The sequence below is a fragment of the Sphaeramia orbicularis genome, chromosome 4, assembly GCF_902148855.1.
Source record: "Sphaeramia orbicularis chromosome 4, fSphaOr1.1, whole genome shotgun sequence".
NCBI classification, from domain to species: domain Eukaryota; kingdom Metazoa; phylum Chordata; class Actinopteri; order Kurtiformes; family Apogonidae; genus Sphaeramia; species Sphaeramia orbicularis.
The window spans coordinates 57,901,863-57,926,401 of NC_043960.1; the positions used below are offsets into that span (position 1 = coordinate 57,901,863).

The following is a 24,539-nucleotide window of genomic DNA, read 5'->3' on the forward strand; positions in this document are numbered from 1 at the left end:
AGGTCTGGTTCTAGTGATGGAATGTGGTGAAATCTGATCATCTGTGATTGTGTCATACCTCTAAAGGTGTGTTTTGGATGATAACATAAGTGTATGTGTGTCTGTTGTTTTGAAGTCAACCTTGGTCAACATTCTTTTATTGTTGTCGTCTATGTTCTGGAAGAAAACTGTGGTGTAAAGGAAGTGGACCTGATGTTTGTCTATTGTGTATTTAACTTTGAGATGTTCCCCGCCCGTTCCCTGACTGGATGAGTGTAAGTCCTGGATGGTGGGCAGTTGAGGACCAGTGGTCTTCTCCACAGTCCTGACTGTCTGCTCCAGGCTGATCCTGTCCTGTTTGGTGGCTGATCCAAACCAGACGGTGATGGACGTGCAGAGGACAGACTGGATTCTTGTGGTGTAGAACTGGATCAGCAGCTCCTAAACCTAACCCTAACCCTGAGCTGACGTAGGAAGTCCATCCTCTGCTGGACTTTCTTGGTTATGGAGTCTACGTTGGGAGTCCACTTCAGGTCCTGGGAGATGGTGGATCCCAGAAACCTGAAGGTTTCCACAGTAGTCACAGTGTTGTTGAGGGTGGGGGCCAGTGTAGGAGGGGGGCTACTCCTGAAGTCCACTGTCATCTCCACAGTTTTGAGCGTGTTCAGCTCCAGGTTGTTCTGACCACACCAGAGGACCAGCTGTGCGACCTCCTGTCTGTATGCGGACTCATCACCGTCCCGGATGAGGCCGATGACCGTTGTGTCGACTGCAAACTTAAGGAGTTTGACAGGTGGATCTGCTGAGGTGCAGTCATTGGTTTAGAGCACAGGTGTCAAACAGGCAGCCCAGGGGTCAAAGGGTCCAGTCCGGCCCTGTGGATGAATTTGTGAAATGCAAAAATTACACTAAGATATGAACAGTCCTTTTAGTTCAGGTTTCACAATTCAATCTCAAATGGGCAGGATTCAGTAAAATACTATCATAATAACATATAAATAATGACAACTCCAAATTTTTCTCTTTGTAAATGTAAATATTTTCATGTATTTACACTAAAATAAAGTCTAATTTTGCAAAAAATGTGAATAACCTGAACAAATATGAACAACCTGAAACGTCTTAAGAGAAGTACATACAATTTTAACAATATTCTGCCTGTTACTAAATGTTGTGTGTATTTGTAGATCCACTGTGATCTGTAAGTTATAATGTACATGTGCAAATGATAAACTGAGGCAAAATTTTGGTTAAATTACAGTTATTTTTTCAGTTTGTTCATGTTATTCACATCTTTTGAAAGGATAGTTTGTAGATGTAAACCTTTTCCTAATGCAAATTTACTTTTTTTTTTTGCTCTTAAACAGAGAGAAAAGTTTGGTGTTGACATTATTTATATATTATTATTTCACTGGTTTGGTCCCACTTCAGATCAAATTTAGCTGAATGTGACCCCTGAACTAAAATGAGTTTGACACCCCTGGTTTAGAGGCAGAAGAACAGTGGGGAGAGCACACATCCCTGGGGGGCGCCTGTGCTGGTTGTCTGGTCCTGGATGTGACTTTTCCTAGTCTCATTGCCGTCTCCTGTCCGGCAGGAAGTTTGTGATCCACTGACTGGTGGAGACTGGGACGATGAACTGGTGAGTTTGTGGTGGAAGATGCCTGAGCTGATGGTGTTGGACGGAGCTGAAGTCCACCAACAGGATCCTTACATATGACCCTGGGGAGTCCAGGTGTTGCATGTTGACTGTGTCATCCACCGACCTGTTGTAAACTGCAGGGGGTCCAGCAGGGGTCCTGTGGTGTCCTTCAGGTGGCTCAACATCAGTCTGTCAAAGGACCTGATGTCCACAGACATCAGGGCCACGGGCCTGTGGTCATTTAGTGCTGAAATTACTTCATTCAAACTTGATGAGTCAAAGTTTACTGAGCAAAAGCAGAAACGTCCCCTGTGACACTTTACATCTTTAGGATTAGGGTTACGTTCAGATTAGTGTTCGTTTAAAACGGGTTCACAAATGTTTAAAGTCACAACCCCTAGAATAATGGTGCCAGAGGGTGGCGACGCCCACCATCCCTGACCCCTGACCCAACCCTTGACCCCAACCAGTGACCGCAACCTGTGACCCCGACCCCTAACCCCAACCTGTGACCCCATTACCCCAACCCCTAACCCCCACCCCTGACCCCAACCTGTGACAACTATGATGTATTGGATGTAGAACAATAAGATAAAAGCCAAACACGTCAGCGTCATCTTCATATAATGTATGAGTGAATACTGTTGTTGTCATATGCAAACTTCATTTTAACACAATACTTTCATTTCCATGTTTGCAGAAGAATATCTCAGTCAAAGTCAGAGCCATAAACTGGAGCTCTGAGTTAACAGGACAGGACCATGGTTCTGGTGCCAATTAACATTAAGTTAATTAGTATGTTTCAGCGTTAATCTCGCCTAATGAGCTGGATGGACCCTGTGAGTGGATCCATTCAGGGTTTAGGGTCAGGGTCAGGGTTAGGGTCAGAGTTAGGGTTAGGTCAGGGTCAGGGTCAGGGTTAGGGTCAGGGTCAGGGGTAGGGTTAGGGTTAGGGTCAGGGTCAGGGTCAGGGTCAGGGTCAGGGTTAGGGTCAGGGTCAGGGTCAGGGTTAGGGTCAGAGTTAGGGTCAGGGTTAGGGTTAGGGTTAGGGTCAGGGTCAGGGTCAGGGTCAGAGTTAGGGTCAGGGTTAGGGTCAGGGTCAGGGTTAGGGTCAGAGTTAGGGTTAGGTCAGGGTCAGGGTCAGGGTTAGGGTCAGGGGTAGGGTTAGGGTTAGAGTTGGGGTCAGGGTTAGGGTCAGGGTCAGGGGTAGGGTTAGGGTTAGGGTCAGGGTCAGGGTCAGGGTTAGGGTCAGGGTCAGGGTTAGGGTCAGAGTTAGGGTCAGGGTCAGGGTTAGGGTTAGGGTTAGGGTCAGGGTCAGGGTCAGGGTCAGAGTTAGGGTCAGAGTTAGGGTCAGGGTCAGGGTTAGGGTTAGGGTTAGGGTTAGGGTCAGGGTCAGGGTTAGGGTCAGGGTCAGGGTCAGAGTTAGGGTCAGGGTTAGATCATCCTCCGTGTTTAGACATGATCTGTGTTTATTTTTCAGTCAGACCATCTAAAGTCTGTTCACTCAGGTATGTGGAACCAAACAGCATCAGTTCGTCAACCACAGCCTCCACTGAAACCCAGAACTCAGTGATATTAATGCAACACCATGGAACCTTTGTTGGTGGGGTTCCCCTAAAGTCCACAAACAGTATTTTCCGTACCAACTGTCCTAAAAAATGTATCTGGGTCTAACTTAGTTTAGTTTATTTATTTTGAATATGCAACAAAACCAAGTAATCCCACTTAGTCCAGTCTGAAACAGATTATGAGAAAACAAAACAAACAAAAACAAAAACCTGTACATATGCAAGAAAAAGTATGATTTCATTTGCGTATTCGAAAAGGAGCGGGAGGAAGTAGAATTTATTTAATCCCACCCCTTCTCTACAAAACAGCCTATGGTTTAGCTTCATATCAGCATAATATATGAAAAATCAAGTCCCTTGGATCAGTTAACATCACCTCTCATCTTCACATACACATACATACATGCATATACACATACATACATAGATACATACATAGATACATACATATATATATATAGAGACATACATATATACATACATATACACATACACATACATACATATATACACATACACACACACACACACACACACATATACATATATATATATATATATATATATATATATATATATATATATATATATATATATATATATATATATTTTTTTTTTTTTTTTTTTTTTTTTTTTTTTTTTTTTGAGAGTAAGAATAATGGGTTTGTATGATCTCTGTAACCTGAGCCATGAATGACTCCTATTGTTTTCTTTTGCAAGATTATTAATGAATGTATTGTAGTCATGTAGTTATTACCCCAAACCTCTGCACAGTATTGTAGATATGGTAGAACAGTAGAACAGAAGGAGTGATTTGTGACCCAGGACCTGCTCTGCTTTGTTTAACACTGCAATGATTTTTGATACTTTGGTTTGGACATGTTTGATCTGTGATTTCCTACGCACACAATTCACACATTTGTCGACAAAACATTAATGTCTTTAAACTTCCTGAGGTTTGACCATTAATGTGTTCGACCATGTGTTCAGACCAGATAAAGGAGACTTACAGCATTTATACAAACAGTATGGTTTTAGTTTTAAAAATATCAGAAACAGAAAAACCTTTATCACGTTAGTGACCGACTATGAAACTGTGGAAGGAACTGTTGGAAAAACTGATGTTTGGGCAGAAACGGAAGGAAATGATTTAATAAGATGAACTGAAACAGATGAAGTACACAAGAGTTTAGATTAGAATGGACCCAACAGTACCAGGTCCAACAGGACTGGGTCCAACAGTACCAGGTCCAAAAGAACCAGGTCCAACAGTAACAGGTCCACCACTACCAGGGCCAACAGGACCTGGTCCAACAGTACTAGGTCCAACAGTACCAGGTCCACCAGCACAGGTCCAACAGTACCAGGTCCAGGTCTCCTTCTTAGTCCACCAGGTCCAGGTCTCCTTCCTAGTCCACCAGTACCAGGTCCAGGTCTCCTTCCTAGTCCAACAGTCCATTGTCCACATGGACATATGCTCATTGCTAACCCTAACTCTGCTTTACAGAAGCTAGTTAGCATTAGCATGACCCCTGTCATCAGCAATGACAAAGTAAGCTAACGTTTCTAGGACTAGTTGGAATTCTTTATCAAGCAGCATTGTGGAGACGCTGGACTGACCCTGGACTGACCATGACATGTCCTCCCATCCTCACCACCTGCTCATCAGTCTGTCCATGAGGAAATCCAGGACCAGGTGCAGGTGGTGGGCGGGACCCCCAAGTCAGTCAGCTTCACTATCAGCTTACCTGTTCAGATGGTGTTGAAGGCGGAGCTGAAGTTGAGGAAAAGCCTGCTGACATGGGCTCTGCTGTGGTCCAGATGTAGTAGTGTCCTGGGGGACAGAGGTCACAGGTCATCCACTGATCTGTTAGAGCCAGACTGTAAGGGATCGACTTGGACCAGAACCAGGGCTCATGTTCATGTGGGTCCACGTTAGCTTCTCTAAACACTGCTCTGTAATCACTGAAGGTGGATGTGTTGGGTTTTAGGTCCAGGAATAATAATGGACTTAAACCTACGTCGGAGTACTGCTTATTTTAGTGACAGATTTTAAATGTCTGTGTTCACAGCTCCTAACTGTTCAGCACAGACCCTGAGCGGGTTAGGGTTAGGGTTAGGGTTAACCCTAACCCTAAGTGTTCAGCACAGACTCTGAACACTCTTCATTCAGGGCCTTAGGAAATATCACAGTAATACAAACATAATCTACCTTCATCAAATCTGTGAAAATCCCTTAAGCGCTTATTTGAGTTGAACCAAAGTAAATGCTTAAAAATCCAACAGTGTCTTACATTCACGTCTGTTATTTAAGTTTATTTCACAAAACAAAATGAGTAGTTGAGTAACTAATTATATTTTTCAGATATCCATAATATTTTCTGTAAATACCAGTGAGAATATTTGAGTCTGGAGCACTTGTACTAACCCTAACCCTAACCCTAGCCCCTAAGGCAAGGCAGGTTTATTTCTATAGCATCATTTCATGTGCAAGACAATTCAAAGTGCTTTACATAAAACATTAAAAGCATTACAGCAGAAGCAATAAACAGTATAGGTATGAGAAAAACAAACAAAAAAAAAAAAAAGAAAAAAAACAAAATCAGATAAATAGATAAAACAGATAAGCAGATTAATCAGAGAAAAACTTGAAGTTTTAAAGAATATAAACTCTATTCAAATGCAGCTGAGAACAGGTGGGTCTGGAACCTGGAGTTAAATCAGCTGGGTGTTTCAGTTGATCTGAGTTTGGAAGTTTCAAGTTTGTTCCAGACATGTGGAGCATAGAAGCTGAACACAGCTTCTCCATGTCTGGTTCTGACTCTGGGAACTGACAACAGACTGGATCCAGATGACCTGAGGGGTCTGGTAGGTTCATACTGAGTCAGGAGGTCACTGATGGATTTAGGTCCTAAACCATTCAGAGCTGTATAGACCAGCAACAGAACTGTAAAGTCTGTCCTCTGATGGACAGGCAGGTAGTTGAAGGACCTCAGAGTTGGACTAATGTGGTCCACTTTTCTGGTCTTAGTGTGGACAGATGGACAGACAGCCAGTGGAAGGACCTCAGAGTTGGACTAATGTGGTCCACTTTTCTGGTCTTAGTGCGGACTAATGGACAGGCAGCCAGTGGAAGGACCTCAGAGTTGGACTAATGTGATCCACTTTTCTGGTCTTAGTGTGGACAGATGGACAGACAGCCAGTGGAAGGACCTCAGAGTTGGACCAATGTGGTCCATTTTTCTGTTCTTAGTGAGGACTCTAGCAACAGAGTTCTGAATGAGCTGCAGTTGTCTAATGGATTTTTTCGGTCAACCTGTGAAGAGACTGTTACAATAATCAAACTGACTGAAGATGAATGGATGGACTAGTTTTTCCAGGTCCTGCTGAGACATCAGATCTTTGATCCTTCAGATGTTCTTAAGGTGATAGTAGGCTGATTTGGTGACTGCCTTGATGTGTTTTTCAAAATTTAAGTGTGAGTCCATCACTCCACCCAGATGTCTGTCCTGGTTGGTGGTTTTTAGATCTGTAGACTGAAGCTCTGTGGTGACCTGCAGTCGTTTCTCTTTGGCCCCAAAGACAGTTACCTCAGTTTGTTTGTTGTTCAGCTGAAGAACGTTGTGGCCCATCCAGTCATTCTTCTCCTCAGTGCATTTGCCCAGAGCCTGTACAGGGCCTTGGTCTGAAGGTGACATTGTGACATAGATCTGTGTGTCATCTGCATAGCTATGGTAACTAATAGGGATGCACCGATCCAATACCAGTGTTGGGCATCTGCTCCGATACTCAGTGTGTGTACTCATATTCGTACTTATAAAAGTAACATGATACAACTGCACTGATACCACTTTTGGCCATGTGACATTCACAGTTCAGTGCAGCAGGTACACGGCAGTGGAATAATGTGTGTGGAGTGTGAAGAGTGTGGAGATTTTTCAAAATAAATGACAGTGATAAAAGTAGCGCTGACGGCAAATAACATTAAAGACACAGACAGATGCAGACGGAGCGTTCTGTCCGTCCTCTGCGTACATTCCATCCATTTTTCAGGTGCTCGTGGGGTACAGAACAGTGTGGACCGCCACCAGCGGAAGTGAAAACAAAACTTATTGCTCATTTATCTTTTCCCTACCTCAGTGGTTCCCAACCTTTTTTTACTCCTGACCCCATTTTAACATCAAAAATTTCTGGCGATCCCAGACATTCAAAACAGAGACTTTTTTTTTTTTGCTAAAATTAATTAGTTTTTGACCCTGTAATAGTTTTCTATCCTATGTTTCAAATACAGGTTAATTTTAGAGGACATTTAGTCTATATAATGTATATTATTATGGGCGGAGGCAGTAAATCCAGGTGTAGATTACTGCACAAAGGGAGAATTGGATTTTCCTTGGTCAGGATCTGTACAGTCAGTCCAGCTTAGATTTACAAGGTTGACAATTAATACTGAACAAAAAATAACTCAAACTATGAATTATGAAAGAGCTGCAGCATCTGAAACTGACCACAATGAACATTTGACAGATAAACAGAACCACAGTGCTGCAGTTTCACAGCCACAGTTTGTCTGCTATGGATTAGGATTGGCTCTGTCAACTCACCACATAGTTTTTATTAATAAGTTTGTGTTTTTTTTCTTATCAGTTCCCAGAAATTTCAGGCGACCCCATTTGAATTCCAGGTGACCCCACGTGGGGTCCCGACCCCAAGGTTGAAAAACACTGCCCTACCTCCTGAAGCTTCGCCCTTAAACCTTACTAGCTAAAAAGCTGTAATATTAGTATCACATTAGTGTTACCTCTGTTGTCTCCATGTTCGTTATTACTGACTTTCTTCTTCTCAAAAACTTTACTCTCCTTCGTGGTATTTGTCCAGTATGGTTAATTCAGAGCGGCGCCCCCTGGTGGATTGTTTGAGAAATGCTCATTCTAACACATTAAATGTCAGTAGCAGCACTTTGTTCCAGTCAGACTAATGACAACGACAATAAAGCACATTTACAAAAGGAACTAACAACTGGAATGGGATTATTAAGTACTCGTATTGGTACTCGGTATCAGCAAGTACTCAAATGTAAGTACTTGTACTCGTACTGGGTCTGGAAAAAAGTGGTATCAGTGCATCCCTAGTAACCAGTATTGTTGTTCTTTATAACTTGCGCCAGTGGGAGTATGTAGATCAGGGGTGTCAAGCTCATTTTAGTTCAGGGGCCATATTAAGCCAAATTTGATCTGCAGTGGGAGGGACCAGTGAAATAATAACATAATAATATATAAATAATGTCAACTCCAAAATTTCCTCCGTGTTTTAGAGCAAAAAAAGTAAAATTATGCAACGAAAATGTTTACATTTGCCAACTATCCTTTTAAAATAATGTGAATAACATGAACAAACTGAAATTTCTTAAGAAAACTAAGTGCAGTTTTAACAATATTATGTCTCAGTTTATCATTTAAACATGTAAATTACAATGTACAGATCACAGGGGATCAACAAACACACAAAACATTTAATAACAGGCAGAATATTGTTAAATTACACTTCAGGCATTTAAAAATGTTCATATTTTTTGAGGTTATTTGTGTATTTGTGAAATGTTAGTTTGTTTTAGTGTAAATACAGTAAAATGACATAAAAATGTTTACATTTACAAAAAGAAAAATTTGGAGTTGTGAGTATTTATAGGTTATTCTGACAGTATTTGACTGATCCAACCCACTGCAGATTAAATTGGTCTGTTTGTGGAACCTGAACTAAAATGATTAATATCTTCAGTGGAATTTTTCCATTTCACAAATTCATCCCAGGGATCAGACTGGACACTTTTTGCGGGCCGGATTTGGCCCCCGGGCCGCATGTTTGACACCTGTGATGTAGATGTTAAACAGAAGAGGCCCCAGGATGGGGTCTTGGAGAACCCCACATGTAATTCTTGTCTGCTCAGATGTAAAGTTGCCTAATGACAAAAAGTACTTGCTGTTCTCTAAGTATGTCTTGAACCAGTTTAGTACAGGTCCAGACAGACCCAGCCAGTTCTCCAGTCATTTAATATAATGTGGTGGACTGTATCAGACGCAGCACTGAGGTCCAGTCCGACTAACACTGACATGTTTCCATTGTCTGTGTTCAAACAGATGTCATTCATCACTTTGGTCAGAGCAGTCTCAGTGCTGTGGTGCTGTCTAAAACCTGACTGGAAGACATCAGAGCGGTTGTGTTGTGTGAAACAGTCCTTTAGCTGATGAGAGACAGCTTTTTCAATGATCTTACTTAAAAATGAAAGATTGGAGACTGGCCTGTAGTTGTTGATTTGTGTCTTGTCTAGATTGTCTCTTTTTAGCAGCGGTTGAATTACAGCTGTTTTCAGTGGCTCTGGGAAAACATTTGACATTATAGACCAGTTCACAATCTGAAACAGATGACTCCAAAGTCTTTGAGACCTTTTTAAGAAAACCTGTGGACAGGATGTCCAAGCAGCAGGAGGAGGGGTTCAGCTGACATAAGATGTCCTCCAGAACTTTACTATTAATGGGATAAAACTGTGTCATGGTGTTTGAACTGGTTTTGGGTGGGCACAGTATATGTCCTGAACCTGCTGCTGATGAACCAACTACTAGTATAATAACCCCTAACCCTTAACCCTAACCCCTAACCCATAACCCTTAACCCATAACCCATAACCCTAAACCCATAACACCTAACCCCTTACCAAAACCCTTACCCATATATTGACCTGAAGTTCTCCTAGACTGAAGAGTAAATTCAGTTTAAAAACCAAAGTAAATATAACATTGCTGCATTGCATTGTGGGTATTGTGCATGTTGTTTGATTATGTGCTGTTTTTCTGTTCAGGGGTTCAGCAGGTTGTGGTGTTTGTGTGTGTATGGGAATGTGTTGTCCTTTTTGTGTTTGTTTTTTATTTTGGTTGAGGTGCACCATAAGTGAACGCTGTAGGTCCAACAGTATCGAACCTGTTCATATGTCCAGCGTCATCGGGTGACCACGGTCCGTATGTCCAGTGTCATCGGGTGACCATTGTCCCATACAGGTCCTGGGTAAATGTATAGACTAAATACATACATGTGCCACAGGTTCCTTCAGATAAACATGGACAAAACAGAGAGAGTTGTTTTTGGACAAAAAGACGAGTGATCCAAAGTCAGCAGAGCTCCAACTATTACGACTAAAAACCAGCTGTCAGACCAAATCTGGGTGTAGTCATGGACTCAGACCTGAACTTTGAAAACCACATGAAGACCATTACAAAGACAGCTTAGTACCACCTGAAGAACATCTGCAGGATTAAAGGACCTCTGTCTCAGCAGGACCTGGATAAACTGGTCCATGCATTTATCTTCAGTGGATTCAGTGACTGAACAGGGTCTTTACAGGTCCAACTCCAAAGTCCATCAAACATCTGCAGCTGATCCAAAACCCTCCTGCTCCAGTCTTCACTGGAACCACTTCTGAGCTCTTTCCATTGATTTCCTGTCTCTCAGAAGATCGACTTTAAAACACTTGTGTTGGTTTATAAAGATCTGAATGGTTCAGGGCCCAAATCCCTCAGTGACCTCCACTGACCGTAAATGAACCATCCAGACCACTCAGGTCCTCTGGTCCAGGTCCCCAGAGTCAGAACCAAACAGGGAGAAGTAGCTTTGAGTTTTTATGCTCCACATCTGGACCAGACCAGTAGAGACCTGCTGGTGTTCCAAGTCCTGGTTGTGTTAAATCCAGGTCAGACTCGTGTGTTGGACTTGATTCACTTTAACACCTGCACTGACACTGAGTTCAACTGTCTTCAACGACTGAACATTCCATTGTTAATGTTAGTCCAGCCTGTTTTAGCTGTTGTTTTAACTGTCTCTTAGTCCTGTTTTAATTTACTTCGTTATGTTTTTTTAATCTTGCACTTTCCTTCTGTTTAATGTTTTATTGTCTATGATTTTAATGTCATTTCTTGCCTTTGTAAAGCACTTTGAATGGCCTTGTGTATGAATGGTACTGTACAAATACATTTGCCTTCCCTTGAAAATAGTAGAACTATTATATATGAGAGGGATGTGACCAGTGGAACCACAGGTTCTACATGTGGGATGATGGGGGGGAGTTGACTTTATGGAAAAGATATTAGTCTATATTTTATAAGTAGTGACATGAAAATTGTTTGGTAAATCATTCTTTAAAATGTAAACGTTAATTAATATCCAGTGTTAATACATGTCATACCCAGTATATTTATACTGGGTATTAATATACAAACCTGGACCCTTTGAGCAGAAACCATCTAGTCATTAAACACAGAAACTCCACAAACTCCAGCCTCTGCATGTATGAGAACGAAGGAAGGAAATACAGAGTTCCTGTTTTAACTTCATTTCCCATCATGCAGTGTGGCTGTTGTATTCTAAAATGACTAATATCTACGAAAATCAACCTGCTGAGATATTTAATGTGGTGACGTGACTGTTCCTCAACTGTAGGAACCAAACTGGACAAACACACACACGAACAGACACACACACACACAGATACACACTCACAGACATACACGCGCTCTCTCTCTCTCTCTCTCTCTCTCTCTCTTTCTCTCTCTCTGAGTCCTTCTTCTGTACATACAGATGTATACTCAGTCTAATGCCACATTCATCACATATATGGTTGTGGTGGAACTTTACCAGCAGAAACACTGGATACTGTGGTGTGTTTGCCACATTGCATTGTGGGTACTGGACATTTTACTCATTAGCCATTTCTCAATACCAAGAACACAGAGTACAGTCTTGGTCAGAATGCTCCCAGAGAACTTTGTAAGAACACTAGTCTATCTGTAATTGATCAGCTGGTCCTGCTGACCTTTGACCCTGTCTCCTGGTCCTGGTGACCTTTAACCCTGTCTCCTGGTCCTGGTGACCTTTAACCCTGTCTCCTGGTCCTGAGCTGCTGCTGTGGCTTCTTCCAAGGCTTCTGTCACAGACAACAGTGCTGTTTTAGTGGAGTGGCCGATTTTAAAGCCAGATTGGTTGGTGTCAAGGAGGTTATTTGAGGAGAGGAATTCTGTGACTTGTTTGAAAACCGCCCTTTCAATGGTCTTTGAAAGGAACGGGAGATGTAGGACCGGCTGATAATTCTCCACTTGAGTGGGGGTAAGGGAAGGGTTTTTTTTAAGCAGTGGTGTTACCTGCGCTTGTTTGAATGCTGTTGGAAATGTTCCTGATGTCAGTGAAGCATTAATCACATGTGTGATCGGTGCTGTGACAGTAGGGCCACAGATTGTACGAGGTTGGATGGAATAGGGTCCAGAAGGCATTTCGTAGGACGGCTAGAGGAAAGGAGTTTAGACAGCTGGAACTCTGTGAGAGGGGTAAATGAAAGGAGTGACACAGTTGGGCTTTTGTCTGTGTAGTTAGTGGTATCTACCTGTAGTAGGTATTTTAAACTGTTTTTAATGGTACTTTACTGTGTTTCACGGGTATTCCAATTGTATTTTACTTGTACTGTTTTATTTGTTTTTCGCAATGAAAAGTTGCTACTTTACAGTGTTACATGTACCCCATGTGTCTCCCCCTACCTCCCCCCTCTCCCCCTCTCCCCCAGTCTCTCTATATCTCTATCGCTCTCTCTTTTCTCCTCCTTTACTCTCTCTCTTTAACCCCAACTGGTCAAGGCAGACAGCCATCCTTCAGGAGTCTGGGTCTGCTCCAGGTTTCTGCCGTTAAAGGGAAGTTTTTCCTTCCACTGTCACCAGTCACTAGTGTTTGCTCCTGGAGGATTCTGTAGGGTTTCTGTAAATTTGATTTGATTTTGATTTGATTTGATAAAGCACTTTGTGACTGTCTGTGAAAAGTGCTCTATAAATAAAATTTACTTACTTACTTATCCATAAACAGGGGAAAGGGAGGAGTGTATGTGGTGGGACTGCAGCATGTTGGAGTATAGATGAGGCCCTTTAATGAAGGAGGCATGTAGTCTGTGACTGGTTCAGTAAACTGACTGATGATAGTCGACACAAATGAGGCTAAACTGTCTACTGTCAGGATGGTAGAGGGTGGTGGAGGCAGAGGGTGGAGTAGGGTTTTAAAGGTGGACAACAGCTTCTGGGTGTCAGTGGCACAGGGAATTCTGTCATTCTAGAAAGCCTTCTTCACAGCAGTAACAGTGGATGAGAAGGATGATGATAGTGACTGGAATGTGACCAAGTTTTTCCTCTGCAGCTCTGAGGTTGGTACGCAGCGACCGGAGAGCATCACTGAGCCATGGGGGGACTGGGAGGGTGGAGCAGACCTGGTGGATAGAGGACACAGGCTATCCAGACAGGAGCTCAGTGTAGGGAGGTGTAGGAGGAGGAGCAGAGGCTACAAGGTGGAGAAGTGAGTGGGGACAGGTTGGGGAGGTTGAGATGGAAGGAGACCGTGGGGGAGGAAGCAGAGAGTTTTTCAGGGAGAGACACACTGAACTGAATGAAACAGTGGTCAGACAGGTGTGACGGTGGTCAGACAGGTGTAAATTTGTGACGGTGGTCAGACAGGTGTGACAGTGGTCAGACAGGTGTAAAGGTGGTCAGACAGGTGTAAAGGTGGTCAGACAGGTGTACAGGTGGTCAGACAGGTGTGACGGTGGTCAGACAGGTGTACAGGTGGTCAGACAGGTGTAAAGGTGGTCAGACAGGTGTACAGGTGGTCAGACAGGTGTAAAGGTGGTCAGACAGGTGTAAAGGTGTGACGGTGGTCAGACAGGTGTAAAGGTGGTCAGACAGGTGTAAAGGTGGTCAGACAGGTGTAAAGGTGGTAAGACAGGTGTAAAGGTGTGATAGTGGTCAGACAGGTGTGACAGTGGTCAGACAGGTGTAAATTTGTGACGGTGGTCAGACAGGTGTAAATTTGTGACGGTGGTCAGACAGGTGTAAATTTGTGACGGTGGTCAGACAGGTGTAAATTTGTGACAGTGGTCAGACAGGTGTAAATTTGTGACGGTGGTCAGACAGGTGTAAATTTGTGACGGTGGTCAGACAGGTGGGACGGTGGTCAGACAGGTGTAAAGGTGTGACGGTGAGGGCGTCTATGACGTAGTTTCAGGTGCAAATGAGGTCCATCTCTTTACCAGCTCTGTGGGTTGGAGGACTACGAACCCGCCGTAGCTCAAAGGAGTGTATTAGTTAAATCTGAAAAGCTGGGGTTGTCCAAGTGAAGTTCATATCACTGAGGACTATCATGGGGCAGTCATGCACTGGGATGGAGGAGAGCAGAGCGTCGAGCTCATCAGGAAGATCACCCAGTTGGACGATAAATGACAACTACGTAAAGTTGGACCGGTACTGTCACTAGGATGACATGGGATTCCAAGGAGTTGGATTTGGCTGATGGCAGCAGTTGAGTGTTTTTCCATTTGTTGGAAATGAACAGGCCCACCTCCTCACCCAGATGGACGAGAGGAGTGGGAGCATGTGTGGTTGGTAGAAAGTGTGGCTGAGGTGGCATCATGTTCAGGTTTAATCCAGGTCTGAGTGAGAGCCAGGACGTCCAGAGGTAGGTGGTCAGTGTAGGCAGTTCCATATACTTATACATTTGTACTAGTATTTACATGTATTTATACATTTGTACTAGAATTTACATGTATTTATACTGTATTTATGTATATTTTTATAAACTCATATATTCCGTCCTGGTCCTGGTCCTGGTCCTGGTCCCGCCGGTGGGCTCAGGAAGTGCATCTTGGGTATTCTTTCCATCCCAGTCTACAGGAGTCACCTACCAGTGTATCCAGTGGTTTAAACTAGAGACCAGAACAACATCCAGGTGTTCCATGGGTTCTAGGTCTATGTGAACTTGCAGTTGGAACAGAACTTGGGCCGCAACTGACGGTGTTTCATGAGAACAGAACAACAGAAGGACAGACATAAAATGCATATAGAGAAAGGGTCAGCGTGTCCTGTGTGATGTACAGGGGTTCAGGAGGGGGGGGGGTATGTTCAGGTTTATTTACATTAATGTGTCTGTTTTACAGCCTTTATTGACCTGTTTATGTTTATGTTTATTAATGTGACACCGGTAGTCAAACCTGTCGGTCCAACTATGTCCAACCTGTTTGACGCTGTCCAGCTGTGGGTCAGGACGCAGGTTTACAGTGGGTACCAGCTCTGGGTTTGGGGTCAGTAATAAACCTGGACAGGTTTTTACTGAATAGAGCAGCACAAAACTACTGAGTCCCACATACTTTTAGTAGAAGTACACACCCCTTCAGGATTTATTTTGGTGACCTCTGATTGGTGGAATCAGGAGTCATCACCACCAACGTCAATACAATCTTATGGTATTTATGTTTATCCTTCACCAGCAGTTTTACATGTGACTCACTGTCGCCCCCTCTGGCCCCAGAATACATTTAAGCCCCATGGACCCAAAGGGAGGACATCCTCCTCCTCCTCCTCCTCTACCTCGTCTTTCTCCTCCTCCTCTTCCTGTACCTCTTCTTCCTCCTCTTCATCTTCATCTTCCTCCTCCCCCTTCGCTTCCTTCTCCTCCTCCTCCTCCTCTACCTCTTCTTCCTCCTCCTCCTTCTCCTCTACCTCTTCTTCTTCCTCCTCTTCCTCTACCTCTTCTTCCTCCTCTTCATCTCCTCCTCCTCCTCCTCCTCTACCTCTTCTTCCTCCTCCTCCTTCTCCTCTACCTCTTCTTCTTCCTCCTCTTCCTCTACCTCTTCTTCCTCCTCTTCATCTTCCTCCTCCTCCTCCTCCTCTACCTCTTCTTCCTCCTCTTCATCTTCCTCCTCCTCCTTCGCTTCCTCCTCCTCCTCCTCCTTCTCTACCTCTTCTTCCTCCTTTTCATCTTCCTCCTCCTCCTTCTCCTCTACCTCTTCTTCCTCCTCCTCCTCCTCTACCTCTTCTTCCTCCTTTTCATCTTCCTCCTCCTCCTCCTCCTTCTCCTCTACCTCTTCTTCCTCTACCTCTTCTTCCTCCTTTTCATCTTCCTCCTCCTCCTTCTCCTCTACCTCTTCTTCCTCCTCCTCCTCCTCCTCTACCTCTTCTTCCTCCTCCTCCTTCTCCTGTACCTCTTCTTCTTCCTCCTCTTCCTGTACCTCTTCTTCCTCCTCTTCATCTTCCTCCTCCTCCTTCGCTTCCTCCTCCTCTACCTCTTCTTCCCCCTCCTCCTCCTCTTCTTCCTCTTCTTCCTCCTTCTCCTCTACCTCTTTCTTCCTCCATTCTCCTCTACCTTTTTCTTCCTCCTCCTCCTCTACCTCTTCTTCTTCCTCCTCTTCCTGTACCTCTTCTTCCTCCTCTTCCTCTTCCTCCTCCTCCTTCGCTTCCTCCTCCTCTACCTCTTCTTCCCCCTCCTCCTCCTCCTCTACCTCTTCTTCCTCCTTCTCCTCTACCTTTTTCTTCCTCCTCCTCCTCTACCTCTTCTTCCTCCTCCTCCTCTACCTCTTCTTCCTCCTCCTCCTTCTCTTCTACCTCTTCTTCTTCCTCCTCTTCCTGTACCTCTTCTTCCTCCTCTTCCTCTTCCTCCTCCTCCTGTGCCACCCAGTCTCAAATCAGATTGTATAATAGTTACATTTGTCCCCATCAGTGGGTTCACACCACACAGGAAGTTAAATGCACAGAGGATCTGGTCGATTTAAAAATAAAACACAGCGGACAAACATCCGATCACTTTGTCAACATTAGTTTCCACAGAATAATGTGTTGATCAGTAAATTTTCCTCAGACCCATCACATGCAGAAGGCGAGGGAGGGTTTGATCTGTCAAATGGAGTGAAATCATGAGGGAGTCCTATGTGGAAATGTGCGTCCACAGCTATGCTAGGTGACAGCAGCATCCTTAGAAACTGACGTATGTCACAGTTTCACATTATTCTGGTGAGATCTGAAAAACCTTTGCAACAATGAGCAAGTGCACTGTAAAACCAGATAAGCTGAGTTCACTAAAAAAAAATCTGAGGTAACCTGTTGCCTTAAAAAATTTAAGTAATGAGTAATGAAAACTTGAGTGTATTAAACTTAAATGCTTGATTTGAATGGAATTGCTATTTCAAGTACAGCACACCAATAAATGCCAAGTTACTTTAACTTAAAATTTCTTGCAAAGTCAATTGCTTTGTATAATCATTAGACTTAATATCATCAGTTCATTGGACTCAGTTCCTAGTTGATTTAAATCTTTTGCAATATATATGGCTTTGTGTAATTATTCAATTTTATATACTGTAGCATGGATGGACATTGGGCAGGAAGTTAGCACAATGCAATTAGTCAGTAAGGGAAGTGCTTTAAATTTGGCAAGGCATAAAGATTCCCATTGTACAAGAACAATCTTAGATGAACAGTAAAGCCATTGTTGGACCTATGGCTCTCACTCATGGTGCAGCTCTACAAAAACACAAAAACAAACACAAAAAGACCCATTAACACTGCCATACACACATTACACTGAACCCCTGCACAGAAAAATAACACCTTTTCAACAACATGCCCAATACCCACAATGCATTTGGAGATAAAAAGGTGTGGTAAGGAGTAAAACTTAGTGATTTAAATCCATTCAACTTAAACTTTTTCATACTTTCAACTATGTCTGCAAATTAGTAGAATATACTTAACATTTTATAGTAATGTAATAAAACTTAAATCATTTAAGTACATTGCAATTAAAGTGTTTTAGTAAATACAAAGTCCAGGCTTAAGTGTGATTATGTACATTCTGAGTAAATATTAGGAAAATAGAATATATACTTCTCACTACAAATGTAACCAATACACATTTTTATGCAGAAACTAATTCAAATATGTTTTTTGTTCTCGCGGCCTAAATCTTGAAAGTCACGTGACTCGGACGCAGGCCAATGGAAAAGAATAACCTGTACATTTGACTATTTTCAGGCTCTAATTGTGAGACTGATATGTTTTGTAATGTGGACAAACGTAGCTCTTTGACATTTGGACATGAGACTGGGTGGTCCTGTGCTGTGGACTGGTTTGAAATACTAGACCAGCTGAACCCGCCTAGACCCCACCTCCTCTGGGCCTTTGTGAAGGTCCTGATCTGGCTCTTATGTGGTGAACTAAGCTCTCTCTGCTTAATGCCCCTCAGAAAAGCTCTTTAGCTGTCATTATGCACATGCCCTCCCCTCCAGCCCCTCCCTTCCATCAACCAGCCTCTCATCCACCCTGACATTTCTAACCTCATTCACTCCTTCAACCTGGAGCTTTAGTCTGGGTCTAAATGATGTTCATTTATTTCCCACATCAGTTGTAGAGAAGTTACATTTATACTGTTAGGGCCGGATCTATCAAAGGTTTGCATGTATTAAAACATGCAAACTCATTGCACACACAAAAAAAATGTACAAACTGATTTACTAACAGTGCGAAATAAGGGTTGCGTCTTTCAAAGGTGCAAAATAGTGCGTCTGCATCAGTTTGTACATTTGCCACAATGAATATGCAATTTGGGGCATTTACACGCAGTTGTGTATTTGCTGGGAGGAGAAAATGTAAATATATTAATTTAGCACACACAAAGTGATTTATCAAACCTGAAAGCAATTTTGCTGATAGAAACTGTGTCTATATTGAACACGTCTCAAAAGGAGGAGCAAACGGGTTGGATGCATAATTGTGCACACATTGAAGTAGTTAGGAGACAAAGAAATGATGAAACGAAATGCAGAGAACGCATTTTCCACCCTCGTGTGAATATTTTTGGAATGACAGAAGAAAAAATAATTGAGACTTATGCCCCCCCCCCCCCCCCCCCCCCCCCTACACACACACACACACACACACATACACACACTTTACGGGACTCTTCCACTCCTGATAATTGTGATTAAAAATACACACTGACATTCAGCTACAGTGTGACCAAATTATGTGTGTGTGACAGTCATTCAATCCAACTACCCCCCACACACACACACACACGTACGCACACACGTACGCACACACACGCACACACACACACACCTTTAAAATGAAAAATAAACAAGTGTTCAGAGAACACAAACCTCCGCCACGCACCCCGAACAGTGTGCATGTGTGGATCAACTATTTCTTTTTAAATTAAATAGTTTCAAGGTTGTTCCATACAGCAGAAAAATTGCGGTCAAACATGCTAATAAAAAATAACAAAAGTCAACACAACGTAACAGAAGAGAAATGGAGCAGAATGATATTTTGTACAAAGTTGAAGCTTGGTACCAGTCATGTGTATGTCAAATAATATTAAATTCCAATCAATATTTGTTGAGTTACAATGAAAAAACTGTCACAAATGGGATTTTCAGTGTTAAATGTAAATGTCCACAGAGTCCACATTCCACAGTGGATGTGGACAATTTTATGCCAGATACAAGATATTGTTCTAAGCTATGGGTGGATCAAATTGGAGGCTAATCGGAGTCGTTTTGAATTTTTTATGAATTTTTGAAAATTGCTCAATGATGACAGATGGAAAATTGTAGATGTTGTGACCTTGCTGTGACCTTGAACTTTGGCCTACTGGGACCAAAATGTAATGGGTTCATCCCAGGGCCTAGGCCTATCTGTGGGGAAGATTTGGGAAAGATGGTTGGAATAGTTTTCCCATAAAGTTCCTCACAAACAAACAAACAAACAAACACACAAAGCAAAGTGATCACAGTACCTCCTGGTGGAGGTAATGAGTGAATGAATGAGTCATGCAATACCTTCTATGACAAAACTCCTCCATCGTTACATTTCCATGTGTCTGGATCATTCACTCACTGTTCCCATTAGTGCTGGTTTTTCCCAGAGCAGTTTCTACAGCGTATTGTCTCCAGTAGCGCACGCAAAACCCTCATTTAAATAGGACGGTCTCCAAGACTTTGCACCTGTTGTAATTTGCGAAAACAATCTGAGTAAATCACCCGCAAACCGCAGTCACACCCCACATGCAAAATTCTAGATTGCACAAGCAAATTGCTACATGCAAATTGGGATCTGAGTAGATCTGGTCCTTAGTTGGACACCAGTGCAGTAAAACCTGCTGAGTACAAATGTGTTCTGTCGTTGACTTTATCTACAGATGATCATATTCATATCATATTGATGACATCATAATCTGTCATCAACAACAACCAGACCAAGAAGAAAACTATGACAAACCAGGCCACAGCCTCCTGTTTTAGATTCAGGTGACATTAGCTCATGTTCAGGGGCAAATACATTCAAGTACCTTCAGTTTCATATTTAGGAGCTGCTGTTGAAACCACCGGGTCGAACCATTTTAGGGGCTGTCGGAAAATTCAAGGCCATGATTCACATTATTCTAAGACGGCGTATTGGCACCACATCGGAAAAATAAAAACACTTGAACATGAGACTAAAGTCATAATATTATGAGAATGAAGCTGTAGTTATACATTAAAAAAAACCCTCCTAATTTAACAGAAATGATGTCATACTTTTATAAGACTAGTCATAATATTTTGGAAATAAATTCTCAATAGTGCGATAAAAAGTCCTCATTTATAAATCCTTAATCCTTGTTGATGACAGAGTTTCCAGTTACAGTGAACGCAACAAACGAAGCATCAACTTTCACTTCTGTTGGAGCAGACGACTAATGTTAATGTGTTGATGGTGGGCGGGGCTAATAGGTTCAGTGTTGGTGGGCGGGGTTAATAGGCTCAGCATTTGGTGGGCGGGGTTAATAGGCTCAGCATTTGGTGGGCGGGGTTAATAGGCTCAGTGTTTGGCCTTTGTGTGTAAACCCCTAATGAAAGTAGAACCTCACAGAATGTTCCCAGTTCTTATTATGAGACCAGTGGGTACGACTGTATTCTGGAAATTAGGATATTTATCGCTGTTTTTAAATTATGACATTATTCTCGTAATATTATGGTTTTATTCTGGCAGTGACACATGTTTTTATTGTCTTATGTGGCTCTAATTCACCTGGAATACTAGTTCAAGTGTGAGACAGTAAAGCCACGTCTACTCCTTCTGTTTTAGTAACTGGACCCAGTTTTCCGGCTGGTGCAGGACTGTTGTCTTCCAGCAGGGACAGGGACAGGGACAGGCTCCATTAGGTCTAGTCTTTGGACTTGGACTGAGAGGAGACAGCTGCACAGCAAGGAAGGGCTGGGTGTTCAGACCTGGTGGTTCCTGCAGCTCCAACCCAAAAAGTCCAAAACCTGAGTGTCAGATCCAGTGATGTGCATAGTTACTAGTTACTTTCCCAAAAAAGAAATTGAATTAGAAACAGAATTAAACCTTCATAAATGTAATTAGTTACCAGGGAACGTAATTATTCCATTACATTTTTGAAAAACCTTCAAATATGTAAAAGGAAACTGATTTTTGAGCGTGTTTCACGGGCCAGTTGCTCAGAGTAGAACAGCAGACAGGTACTGCAGACCAGGACTGTGGTGAGGCTGGGGTCCACCAGAGCCCGGCTTTTCCTCCACATACATGTATGTCTGCATTTATTGGAAGAAGATGCTCCTCCAGTTAATTCCACATCTCTACTTTTTTTAGTCACTCCTCCCTGGTCCAGCGGTAAATGTCTCCAGTCCAGTCAGTCAGACTCACTGATAACTCGTCCCCTAACTGAGCTGCACAAGTAGCTGCGTTCAGGTCAATGTGGTGTGCTGGGACAACTCAAACTGGGAGATGTCATTAGTCGTTCAAGTGAAGGGGGCGTGGACAACTCAGACTTATGGACACACAGGTGAAGCATGAAGGCAGTGTGGGTAATTTGAATAGAAGAACAGCTCATAAACAAACGGCTCGCAATGAATCGGTTCTTATCATTCACTGAAAAGAGCCGTTCAAAAGACTTGACTCGCCCGCGAATGTCACATCTCTTGTGCCTGGCTGAGTGAGCCAGGACGGTGTAACAGCTGATTTTTACCCCCCAGTTGATTTTTACCCCGGGGTAAAAACCAACTAGTTGGTTCTTACCCCCCCTAACATACGACCACTTTAAATATACAACAAGAAAACAAGGTTATATTTCATTGTTTCATTGCAAGCGCTCTATATGAAATATGACTCTCTTTGATTTTAATAAGTAAAAAAAAGAATGCGAAATGACGTGGCTTTTTGTGAAATATTTTATTTGAACTTTAATTCGATGTAATGGAAATGAGTTGGCTTTGTTTACATAATAGTTTGTGCAAAATGTGAACACATAAAAAATTTACCAAAATTAAAATTATGCGAATGCAAATAAAAAATTTTGCTCACTTCACAACAACACATATTGCTCAAATCCAGTGATACATGGAGTACACAGATTCTTCAAAACAAACGAAATTTCTTGATCGAGTCTCATTCGAGTAAGGTGCTATCCGATCACAACAACACCTTTACGTATTCACCGGGATTCACCGGACAGTGTATATATATATATATATATATATATATATATATATATATATATATATACTGTCCGGTGAAGATTATCCAATTTTACCTATATATAGGTAAATTGGATAATCTTCACTCATTCCATCATGGATGACGATCTGTATACTCAGCTTCTTAACTTCTTCTCGGCTACTGATCGGCGATATCCTGACGTCATCTACGACCTACCACCCCAACAACGTGCCAATGCCAAAGCCAACTTCCGCCACACCGCCAAGCCCTACCACGTGGCCAATGGCATCCTGATGTTTGATGACAAAGAGGTAAGCTCAGGCATTCTTATTAGAATTTAAACTGTTGTGAGTTAAAACACTTAGCATTACGCTACGAGCCTGCGTGTCTGTTCTTCTGTCTGTAGATATTTTGTCCGAGCGATAACTTAGAAAGTATTTGACCGATCCATTTCAAATTTAGAATATGAGTTACTTAACTAAAAACAAAGGCTGAGTTCGTTATTCAGCTTTGCAGCTCATCAAGTATGCGCATAATTAAAATTTTTCCCACACACCTATTTTTCACAATTTTGGCTCTTAAACGCTCAATTTTTAAGCTAGGTTCATCAAATTTGCACCAAATATGTGGCTTAAAGACCTGTACATCTGTATCAAATATAATGTTGACGTTGAACTTCAAAGTCATTTCTGGAAAAATGTCTTAAAATCGAGAATTTTCTTAATTCCTTGCATGTGGATATAACTCATCACATATTTAAGCTAGAAATTTCAAAATTGCAGGAAACATGCACCTAGTCAACCTCAAATTTTGTGTTGAAAATGGTGTTGATTGACCTTGACCTTCAATGTGAATGTAAATCAATATAGCATAATAAAGCAATAAAACAAGGTGCAATAAATATAGGGATGCAATACATTGCTAAACTATTTCAAAACATATCTAGGAAGGCATATGTAAAATTTCCCTAAAACATTGCTTTATCACATCCAACCCGGAAACAATCTATATTTTCCTCACAAAATCCAAACAATAGACTTTTAGACTGCTTTTCATATATTTTCATTTAAGTGGCAGTTTCTAGAGGGAGGGGTAAGAACCAACTAGTTGATTTTTACCTCCAGGGGTAGAAACCAACCAAAGGGGTAAGAACCAACTAGTTGATTTTTACCTCCAGGGGTAGAAACCAACCAAAGGGGTAAGAACCAACTAGTTGGTTTCTACCCCGGGGTAAGAATGGGAGGGGGGTAAAAACTGACTGCTACAACGGATAACAGCTGTTAGATATCAGTGCATTGTAACGCGCCACATTTCACTGCCGGTAACGGTAACGGCGTTGTAACATTTCAAATAATAATTCATTAGATTACCCGTTACTGGAGAACAATAACGGTGTAAGTAACGCCGTTGTTTTTAACGCCGTTATTTTTAATGCCGTTGTTTTTAACACCATTATTCCCAACACTGGTCAGATCTCAGCATCAAAGAAATAAGAACAGCTGATATGAGTTCAGTCTTCTGTCAGATCCTTCAGGTACCAGGGTTCTTTCATTAAAGAAACGGTCCTGCTTTACTGGATATGGTTGTAGACTTGCATCATTCAACCAGCTGTTGTTTTTTTTACTTTGTTCTTCACTATTTCAGGGTTTACATATTAAGGACAGTTTTATCTGAGTATCATGAATGTGTCCTTTCAACCAAATAAATCTTACATTTATATGAGACACAGTGGCACTAACAGAGCTGTCAAACAGGACCAGTGGGATCAGGAACAGAGTTTCTGCAGTTTCATATCAAGGTTCAAGGTTCCTTTCTTTCTACCCGTGGGTACATTTGTTTTGCTGACATAATGATTGCTTTTGGCATTACAACAAAACATACATTGAACCTGTTCAGCAGGTACTTGATCGAGCGTCCAGACAAGACAGAAAGTGCTCAGTGTTCCACCATTCATCAGTATAGCAGCACGGATAAGTAAAAGAATAAAAATAAATAAATAAATAAGAT

At 42.2% G+C, this 24,539-nt stretch overlaps 1 protein-coding gene and 1 long non-coding RNA gene across 4 annotated transcripts in view; both read left to right on the forward strand.

Annotated features, from left to right (window-relative positions):
* slc1a7b (solute carrier family 1 member 7b) overlaps positions 1 to 24,539 on the forward strand; it is a 48,172-nt gene that overhangs the window by 3,586 nt on the left and 20,047 nt on the right. The window lies entirely within an intron of this gene.
* On the forward strand, positions 547 to 24,485 carry LOC115418571 (uncharacterized). The gene is made up of 3 exons (XR_003935325.1): positions 547 to 558; positions 13,098 to 13,102; positions 24,319 to 24,485. It is a non-coding gene; the product is annotated as an uncharacterized LOC115418571 (long non-coding RNA).